Source organism: Xiphophorus couchianus, chromosome 12 (genome assembly GCF_001444195.1).
Source record: "Xiphophorus couchianus chromosome 12, X_couchianus-1.0, whole genome shotgun sequence".
NCBI lineage: Eukaryota > Metazoa > Chordata > Actinopteri > Cyprinodontiformes > Poeciliidae > Xiphophorus > Xiphophorus couchianus.
In genome coordinates, this window is record NC_040239.1 from 19132427 (window position 1) to 19142116 (window position 9690).

A 9690-nucleotide genomic window follows, 5' to 3' on the forward strand; every position below is an offset into this window, starting at 1 on the left:
AATAGAACACTGAGGCGGGCAGAGATGTAGAGAACTACAGAGATGGCTGAAGGTTAGAACTACAGAGATGGTGGAACACGAAGGCCAGAGCTTCCAGTTAGAACTACAGAGATGGCACCTTGATGGAACACTTAATACAGACAACATGGCAGAGGAGCAAAGGAAGTAAGTTCCTATGACTCATGAGACTTGATGCTCCTGACAATCACTTTGGGCTGTCAAAATATGAGCAACACATACTTTACAAACTAAAAGCCTTCATATTATTTAAAACAGGTAATTGCTGTTTTGGGCATTATATGACTGGTTTAACCCAATAACTGTTACACAAGGGATTAGAGAAGCCTTTCAAAATGAAGCTTACTGAAAATGTCAAAATAAAAGCCTCATTATTCCTCTCAGGTTAGGAGAGGAACTATGAAGTAAACATCTGATTTTTACTTTTGCAAAATTTACCAACTGCAAGTTTCTTGTGTCTAAGCAGAAAAGCAGTATTTCAAAAGAGCTTATGTTTTATAAACAATAATGTTACTTGCTATTAATTTGGTGTTAAGAGACTAGCGTTTTTTCTCCTGGTATCGAACTGCCCCGAAGTATAACTCAAATTTTTACTTTTGTGTTGAATGTCTGTTGTATAATATATTTAACAAAAATACAAAAAATTTTAAAAAATCACTTTTCTGCAAAATTCACCAACTGTACAATTCTAGTTAATTAGTATAAGATAAGTAGTATTTCAAAAGAGCAGAAGAAATCAAATGTTTTTTGAACAATAACAATGTTTGTTGTTAATCTGTTGCTAAGAGATGAACGTGTTTTCTCGAAACAAAGTGACACGAAGTAAACATCTGATTTTTACTTTTGCAAAAGTAAAAATCAGAAGGCAGTACATTAACATTAGGACAAATATTTCCCTAGCCTTTTCCCTAAAATTTTTTATTATCCATGTTTAGCACACTGAATGGAGGAAGTCAAGGTAAGACAACATGCTAGTGATACCCCACATGCCACTGGCAGCATTTAGGCTAACATTAGCATTTTGACTAATCTTATTTTATACACTAATTTTAACATACTGAATGGAATAAGGCCATGTTACTCAACATGCTATTTACTCTCCACATGCTATTGAGTACTCTGTAGCTTACATTAGTGTAACGGGTCCAGGGGTAACTCCAGCCGAAACCACACTGCATTGTGAATCAGATGCCTCAAGAGTTGCAGGTCAGCCAAACTGATGGCATATTTAATCTGTAGAGGATGGAATTTAACATTTCATCAGAACGGAAAATGTTCAGCCGACATCAGTCCACTTTCCTCCATAACATCAAGGAACGGTCTGATCTTATATGACAGCATTATGTGCTAATAGAAATAATCATGCTACATATTAAAACAAATAAAAATAAAAAACACAAACCACTGGCTGACCTCTAATCAATAATCAAAATCCATAACAATTTGTGTATTGTGAAAATAAAATAATTCCAAAAATGAGCACGAAAGCCCAATAAAAAGAACAGATAGGAGGACTACATACCTGCACAGAATGGAATTTAACATTTCAGCAGCACAGAAAATGTTCAGCCAACATCAGTCCACCTGCCAATAGCAAAGATATAACATAAAAAATCCTGCTGCACGACGAGGGAAGAGCAGTCGGCTAGCTCACACACATGCTGCAACTCTTAGGTCCAACACTCGACAAAAACTTTCCATCCTCTGCCAATATATATAAATAAACTGAAATGAACATTATACAAACACGCTAGCTAAAGGATAGTAAAAAATTTGTCATCTACAGCAACTTTTAAAAAGTATGCCAACAGAAACTCCGTGAGAAACTCACCTTCCTCCTTACCACCTAAGAACGATATGGTGAAGGACGAAGAAGGAAGTGACGTCACGGGTTACGATCGCAACAATGAAACAAAACAAAACTTTCCCAATATTGGTACATAAATTTTGTTTAAAAAAATATTTGAAGATTAAAAATGAGAAGCAATACCATTAGAATAAAATAAAGTAAATAAAAATGCATAAATAAAATTAACAGTTGAGGGATTTTTGGTGGAATGCATTGGATTTTCTCTCTTCCATGCTACATTAGTATGGATGCTAATTTTTAGCATCAGAACGCTTTGCGCCAACCGTCGGACACACTTTGGCAGGCCCCGTTTAAATTTCTTCAGAAGTTTTTCCAGTTATATACTGTACTTCTTATGTCTCAGTTCACACCAATTGCTTGGCCACCACTCAGAAACACAATATTTTCACAATAAAAGCTTCAAAATTGGGATTAGGCAAAGTTGTATTTTCCTCTCAAGTTAGGTAGCCTTCATGTAACACACTTTCTTATCCCACGTGTTCTGTTTTTAAATAAGCTTCTATTACATGTACATTATAGACCAAAAAATTACCTTCCTTAAATTTTTTCAGAAGCAAAACCTGATCCCCTTTTGTTTCACAAACAATGCAGCAATGGGCTCTTTGCAGCGGCTCGATCACTTTACACTGGATGTTTATAGGGCTTGTCCAAGGTAACAATTAATGATGTACATCGATCCGAAGATGTATGCCTAAACGTTCACAGATACGAAGGTGAGTTTTACTTTCTTTAAACTTTGTGGCTAACATTAGCTTTAGCTTATGCTAGACATTTTTCTTGTAAAAATGTGCTATTTAAGTATCTAAACATTTTTCATCCATTCTAACGGACAATGTTTTTACCTTATGTTCAAGTATATTACGTGTGTTTATTGTCCTTAGTGTCAGAGACCAAGTAGCGGTGATTTTACGGTTCAGGCTTTTTGCTTCTGAAGCCTGAGGAACAACAAGCCCATAGCTTAACAGTAGAGCAGCTCTGGTGTCAGAGTTCTAGTTCAGCTGACTGTTCAGGTTCAAAGTTGTTGCTTTTAGAAAAATATGGCCGTGTTCCTTGCCGTGTTATTTCGTTTTATTAGTTTTGCATGCTTCTTGTGAAGCAGGACGGTGTTTACAGCAGTGTGTACAGGCGGATCAGCTGCTTGGCTGTCTGGCTCTGGTCTGCTCTCTGGTTCCCATAAACTCGATCTTTCAGGCTGAATACAGAAGTGATTCCATGGAAATAACACAGGAAGCTCCTTTACCTTCTTCTTTAGGCTGAAGAAGCTGATCCGGAGTGAAGTGAAGGCTGCAAACTTTGCTGTGCAGCGTTAGCTTTAACTGGTAGCTACGAATATTTACAAGCCATCGTCTTCTTATTCAGGATCGCTTGGAAATCCATGAAAACTTAAAAGCCCATTATGTTAGGAAGACAGCAATGTTCATAGTATTGTTTTATTTGCGTCTGAAATACGACATTGTCTTTTCTAGCTGTCATGGTAACTCAAAGAGGAAAAAAGAGAGCCGCATTTAATTTTAGAAAAAAAGTTCTAGTATTCTGCTTCACAATCACAGACCCATCACTCCCCAGCATACCCTCGCATCTTCCTCTGCCACCCTCCTTATGTCTAACTTTTACCTAATCATCATTTCTCATGATTTATGCTTCACCCAATTCCCTAAATCTGAGCCAATCAGAATAAGTATGAAGCCTGCAATGACTAATGCTGTGTCTGATTTGTCTTGAAAGATAGCTCACATCTTGAACTTAAGTCACATACACAAGTAGATCACATTGTAGTTGCAAGTTGAAAAATATCAGCGGGATTTGATAATTGTTGTGGAGCTAATGATTATTAGTACAGGTAGACAACAGTAGATTTTATTTTATGCAAATATCAAACAAACATGTTCACAAATAACTATTGCACAGTGCAATCCTTTTATTACATCTGTCCATCTATCTACGGTGATAAGTTTTATATTTGTTATGTCAATATCAGGGGGCTTTAACTTTCCGTTGGCGACACTGATGCTGCATACCCTCGGGGTTTTTGAGGAATGGACATGAGGTTATGATAAATTTAGAAGGGAGTATACCCCTCACTTCAAGCACTGCTGATACTATAAGCAAAATGCATGTTTTTGTCATTCTTTTGTCAGGTATAGCAAAATGTAGAAAGGTTAGCTTAATTATTTTTTTTTAAGCTGCATTAGGTAGCTTATGTAGAACATGCTTTTTGTTGTTATTTGCTTTTAAGTGTTTTTCTTCTAGTTCTAGTGGCCTTTAATTGAGAGTGGTTAGACAGAAAAGCAGTTGAGAGACGGGGAAGACATGCAGCAAAGGTAAACAGGCCAGTACTCAAACCTATGACGGCTGCCACGAGTCCTGAGGCCTGCGTATATGGGTCGTGCACTTCACACCTGCACCACCGCTGCACCCGAAGAATATGTTTTTGATACATTTGTTAAACCTCTCACTATATTGTGACAGTAAAAGATGAGACAAATAATATGATGTCAACCATAATAAATTGGGGCCATTTTAGAATTTTTGAGCCTTGTTTAAACTGGTACATTTTGTGCTGTTCTTTATTGACTTGTAATGTTATGCTACTGCACGGAACCAATTGTGGGTCACACCTGTGAAAAGCAACAAAATAAATAAAAAAGACTACAGCTGACATTGCAGTTGAATCCAATCAAGATGAAGAAACACAATCAACTATCACTGAAAAAAAAGGAAACAGTTGTTACATTATCTTGACATTGTGGAAGAAGTTCATGGAGAACTCCAGCTGTGTAGATGATTACAGTTCTTGATATAATGGAGCCGATTGTACAATTTGCCAAGAAGCCAGCTGCAGTGATTTTTTTTAGAAAAAGCATTGTGCTAATTTTAAATGTCATACAACCACTTACTAGATGACAGAAATGCCTGTTGTGTTGTGTGAACTTATACTGAGTTGTATGTGGAAATCTAACCCTAACCCCACACAGTAACACACAATACATAGCATGCTGACACCTCAGTCCAATAATTTCACCTCATAAATCAGGTTAATGCTTTGCAGCTTCCCTGTATTTTATATATGTCTTTCACAACACGAATAAACCTATTTGTACTTGTAAGTCTAACTGTGGTAATATCTGAATTTTGATTTATAGTCTAATGAAGTGTTCCAGGTTTTGTGTCTGCCTCTTTTTCACCGATGTTATCAGCTTTGGTCACACTTTGTGAAACCGCTTCAGAATCAATCAATCAAATTTTATTTGTATAGCACCTTTCAGCAACAAGGCATTTCAAAGTGCTTTACATCGTAAAAACACAAAAATACAGTCAGAACACACAGTCAACAACATTACATTTTGCACCTCAGATTATTGATTAATGTTTCATGATTAAAAGCAACTCTAAACAGCTGGGTTTTTGTCTAGATTTAAAGGAACTCAGTGTTTCAGCTGTTTTGCAGTTTTCTGGAAGTTTGTTCCAGATTTGTGGTGCAAAAAAGCTGAAAGCTGGTTCTCCATGTTTGGTTCTGGTTCTGGGGATGCAGAGCAGACCAGAACAGTTCAGTTCTGGTTAAACAGTTCAGTGATTTGTAAACTAGCAACAGTATTTTATAGTTTATTCTCTAAGCTACAGGGAGACAATGTAAGGACTTTTGAATTGGTGTGGTGTGCTCTATCTTCTTAGTTTTAGTGAGAACACGACCAGCAGCATTCTAGATCAGCTGCAGCTGTCTGAATTTTTTTTTTTTTTTGTGCAGATATGCAAAGACACTGATGCAGTAATCAATGTGACTAAAGATAAACGGATGGATGAGTTTCTCTAGGTTTTGCTGAGACACTAGTCCTCTAATCCTTGAAATGTTCTCCAGGTGTTAGAAGGCTGACTTTGTAACTCTTCATGTGGAAACATCTCAATGGGATTCCACATACATTTTAAACCTTAAAACACACCTCGTATATGGTTAGCCACTAAACAAGCCTATAAGCCTTTTGGGTTTCAACAGGCCCTCAGAGGTGATAACCTTTCCAGTGTCACCAGCTACTGAAGGCAACACCAAAGCTGGCCTTGTGCAACACTTTGAGCAAAAACAATAACCATCCCCACAAAGCAAACAGCAGAATAAGACATTTAATGCTCTGGGGACCACTGGTGTACAGGTTCACTTTTCATTTCTTTCCCCATTCAGTTCTGTTTTTAGATTAAATAAAACAACACGCTCTACAGAGCACTACAGAGGGCATTGTTGTTGCCTTCCTCTTTCTCCTTCATCTGATTCAGATTTGAAAGTTAGCGTTCTGAGACAAATTCTTTCTCTACTTCAAATACATTTACCACAGAAGTATCCAAAATAGTCACTATGAGTTAGTTAGTTTTGTCTATAAGTCAGATAGATAACTGTTTGACAGTTATTTGCCAATTCTAAGTGAATAAAAGGTGCTACAGCTTTCAAAAGAAAATTCTATAAAATGAAATGATATTAATATATTCACCAGACCAGCTAGCACCTGTTGAAACTAAAAGTTTACATACTGCAAATAAATAGACATCTTTTTCTTTTTCTGTCTGCGGTTAAATCAGACCAAACTTTTCTTGCTTTAGGTCAATTAAAACAAACAAAATGATTTATATTTGTGATATTTGCGATAATTTGCCTCAAGGAATTTTAATAATCGAGGTACTGGAATCACTGTTACCCCTACATATCATGCATTTGATGTGGAAATGTGTTTTTTTTTTTTTTTTTACACAAGACTCAGCTAGGAGCTGGCAAAAGAGTTGTGGCTGGACTTGGATTTGCCACTCAGAGATTAGCTTTGGATATCTCTGGTATGTGCTGCGTAAAATAACTGACTTAAAACTGAATACTACAAGCTAACAGATGAGGCAAGATGAGACGAAAGTAAAATGAGACACAACTTTCATAAATAAAATGAAAACTGAAAGAAACTGAACACACTAAGATACTCTCACAGTAAAGAATATGCTGGGTCTTTTCTCACCAGCGCACACTTTAACATAAATCTTCCTGTGTTTAGGTACCAACCTGCAGTTTACATATTTTGCCCTTATACTTTGTTTGCCACATTTTTTTTCACTGATTTTTAAAAATTTTTTATCCTTACATGATTAGTTCATTGACTCAGGGTAGTGCAATAAAATGTGCAGCAGACTGTTGATGCTATTTCACTCACCCGTCCATGTACTCTGTTTTTATTCATACATGTGGATAATAGAGCTACTCCACGCCTGTTAGATAACAGTTTGGTTTCATTAGAAAAGTGGTATAAGAAGATCAAGTGGAGTCATTACTGTTAATACCAAGGATCATACAAGGCTTACTATTTAATTTGAAGTAAATAAGGTAAATGTATCACATACGCACATAATCTTGTTTGATTAAATGACTCTTGTCCTTTTGATATAAAACACTTTCTTGACTATTTGTCAGCCTGCCAGAGCCTAATTACAACTACAAACATTGCCCAACCAATCAAGTTGTGACATATGGTTTTGCATTGTGTTTATTCACATTACAATCATTCTTGTACATGTGTCAGTTGTTTTTGTGCACCAAAATACACAGGCAAAGAAAGAAAAGCTACAAGTATATGAAAATAGAGCGTTAGTGTTAGGGCAAGAATACTAATTTATTTGCCATTGATTTTTTCCACCAAAAATCAATGGTGGAGTCAATAATTTCCAAACACTGCTGAAATACAGGCTTGTTTTGCACCACCTCCTAACTACCAGCTTTAGGTCAAACTGACACATAAATTGACACACCTCCTGTCTCCTTTACAGAGCTTTACAGAGCTATAATTCAAATGAGAAAGCCACATGTTCAACCTCAGACAGACCTTTAAATGTGGATATGTTAAAGAGAAGACAATATAAGTTATTTTATTTTAAATAATTTAAACTAAAATAACTGCAGTTTATCTTACATAATCCTGAGAATTGTTCAATATTGAACACAGACTGAAACAGTTTTGCAAAATTATAGTATTTGTCACAGTGAACATGTATACTGTCACAAAGTTTCAGATCTTGCCAGAAGCACTAAGTTGAAGTGTAAAATGCTCACATATGAAGTGTGTGCAGCATTTTTGATACATCTATGATATGTTATAGATTATATGTCTTGGGATAAGATGTGTAACACTGACAGTGTGCTTCTGTGTTATAGGCATGGTATGGCACATTTAGACATGATTTAGAACATTTAAGAGTTAAAACAAAGAAACAAAAACAAAAGTAATGTTTATGTGACATTAACTCACTTGAGCATTATTTTCAGATTTAATTGTTCACATATTATTAATGAAAAAAATCACAAAGGATTTACCTGTTTTAACAGTTACTACACTGGCCATTGCCTTTGTAGGCAACTGGTTGATTCTCATCTCTTTTCCATCTGGTATTTCACTGACGCATTTCATCCTGGCCAATCAGCAAACAAAGGGAAGTGTTGTGAATGATAACGTTGATCATCTGCAATGTTGGCAATATCATGTTTTTGGAACAATGGTCTCAAAGGGGCTTATAAGACTGAACACTGAATTTTAATACATTTATTATTTAATAGTTATTTAAAAATGTTGAAAGCATTTAAATTCCTATACTTATCCTGAAATGTATAAATTTGTTGTGTCAAAATTAGAACAAAACTGCTGTGTCTTAATCAATCAAGCTGCAATTACAGTGCAAGGAATGAATAGGGAAACATCAGTCTTGATATAATTGTTGTGGCTAAAGTGGTATATTATTTTTTTTATCAATTTCTTGAGAATAGAAGAGTCTCTCTGATGCCTAAAGTCAATATTTCAGTGATGGACATTTGGTGAAAACTCAGACCATGCAGGTGAGCCATTCCTCATGGCTACCCCAAGTCCGCATCTTGTTGGACAACCAGTTCTTGGCCGACTAACCCCCTTAAGTTTAAGAATGAAAGAATATAAAGTGTTTAGAAAGAGAATAAATCAGCAATTCTAGGAGTATTTCTTTGAAGCTCCCTCCCCCCCCTAATTGTTATTACATTTATACAGCACTCATTCTAGAGCACAGAAATGTGTAACACTTTTGCCTTGTGGCAGCAGCTCAAGCACAGTTTCTCTTTTTAAAGGAGATGACCTGTCCACTGTGATTAAGACTTGTTCTTCTGACAGATGTGCTGCAGCAATTTGCTTCATCTTCCAGCTTATTCCGACTAATGTGGAAATCATGACAAATGTTATCTGAAGAAGTCTTTTTAAAAATTTTACATTTTTTAATTTTTGACATAATGCCTGAGGCTAAGAGTATGAAGCAGAATACGGCTACTCAGGCTTTGGAAGAGTTAGCAAAACCTGAAGTTTACTTCTAGTCAGGACTGATTAATTTGGATCTTTTCCATTTGGCCACTTTGAGGAATACAAAATTCAATTAAATACCATCTAATGGCTTAGAAAGAGTTGTACACTTATATTGTTAGTGGGACAGAAGGGACTATTAAATGTTTATTCAGTCTACCTCAATTTGTAGTTGTAGTATATCTTGACATTAATGCACAACACATTTATACATTTAAAATGGGCAATCAATCATCAACAATTTGATTATAAAAGACAAATTATTTGAACTTTAAACAAGTTGGGAAACATCATGGCAATATTTATGCTTTTCCAAAATGAAAATACATTTACAATGTATTAATCCTCACAATCTTGAAACGTCTTATTTTGAAAAGGCCTTTTGTCTATAGCTTTTCAGTTGTTCTTTTCAGTGAGTTGAATTGTTTTATAGTCAGAAATACAAAATACAGGCTTATATGCTTC

General features: G+C 35.8%; 1 long non-coding RNA gene across 3 annotated transcripts in view; it reads right to left on the bottom strand.

Moving 5' to 3' along the window:
• LOC114154190 (uncharacterized) overlaps positions 1-1898 on the bottom strand; it is a 61069-nt gene extending 59171 nt beyond the window's left edge. For all 3 annotated transcript variants that reach the window (XR_003597514.1, XR_003597515.1, XR_003597513.1), the window contains exons 1-3: positions 1850-1898; positions 1541-1602; positions 1149-1251 (exon numbers count right to left, since the gene is read on the bottom strand). This is a non-coding gene — a long non-coding RNA (uncharacterized LOC114154190). The remainder of the gene's footprint in view (positions 1-1148; positions 1252-1540; positions 1603-1849) is intronic.
• Positions 1899-9690: the final 7792 nt, after the last annotated feature.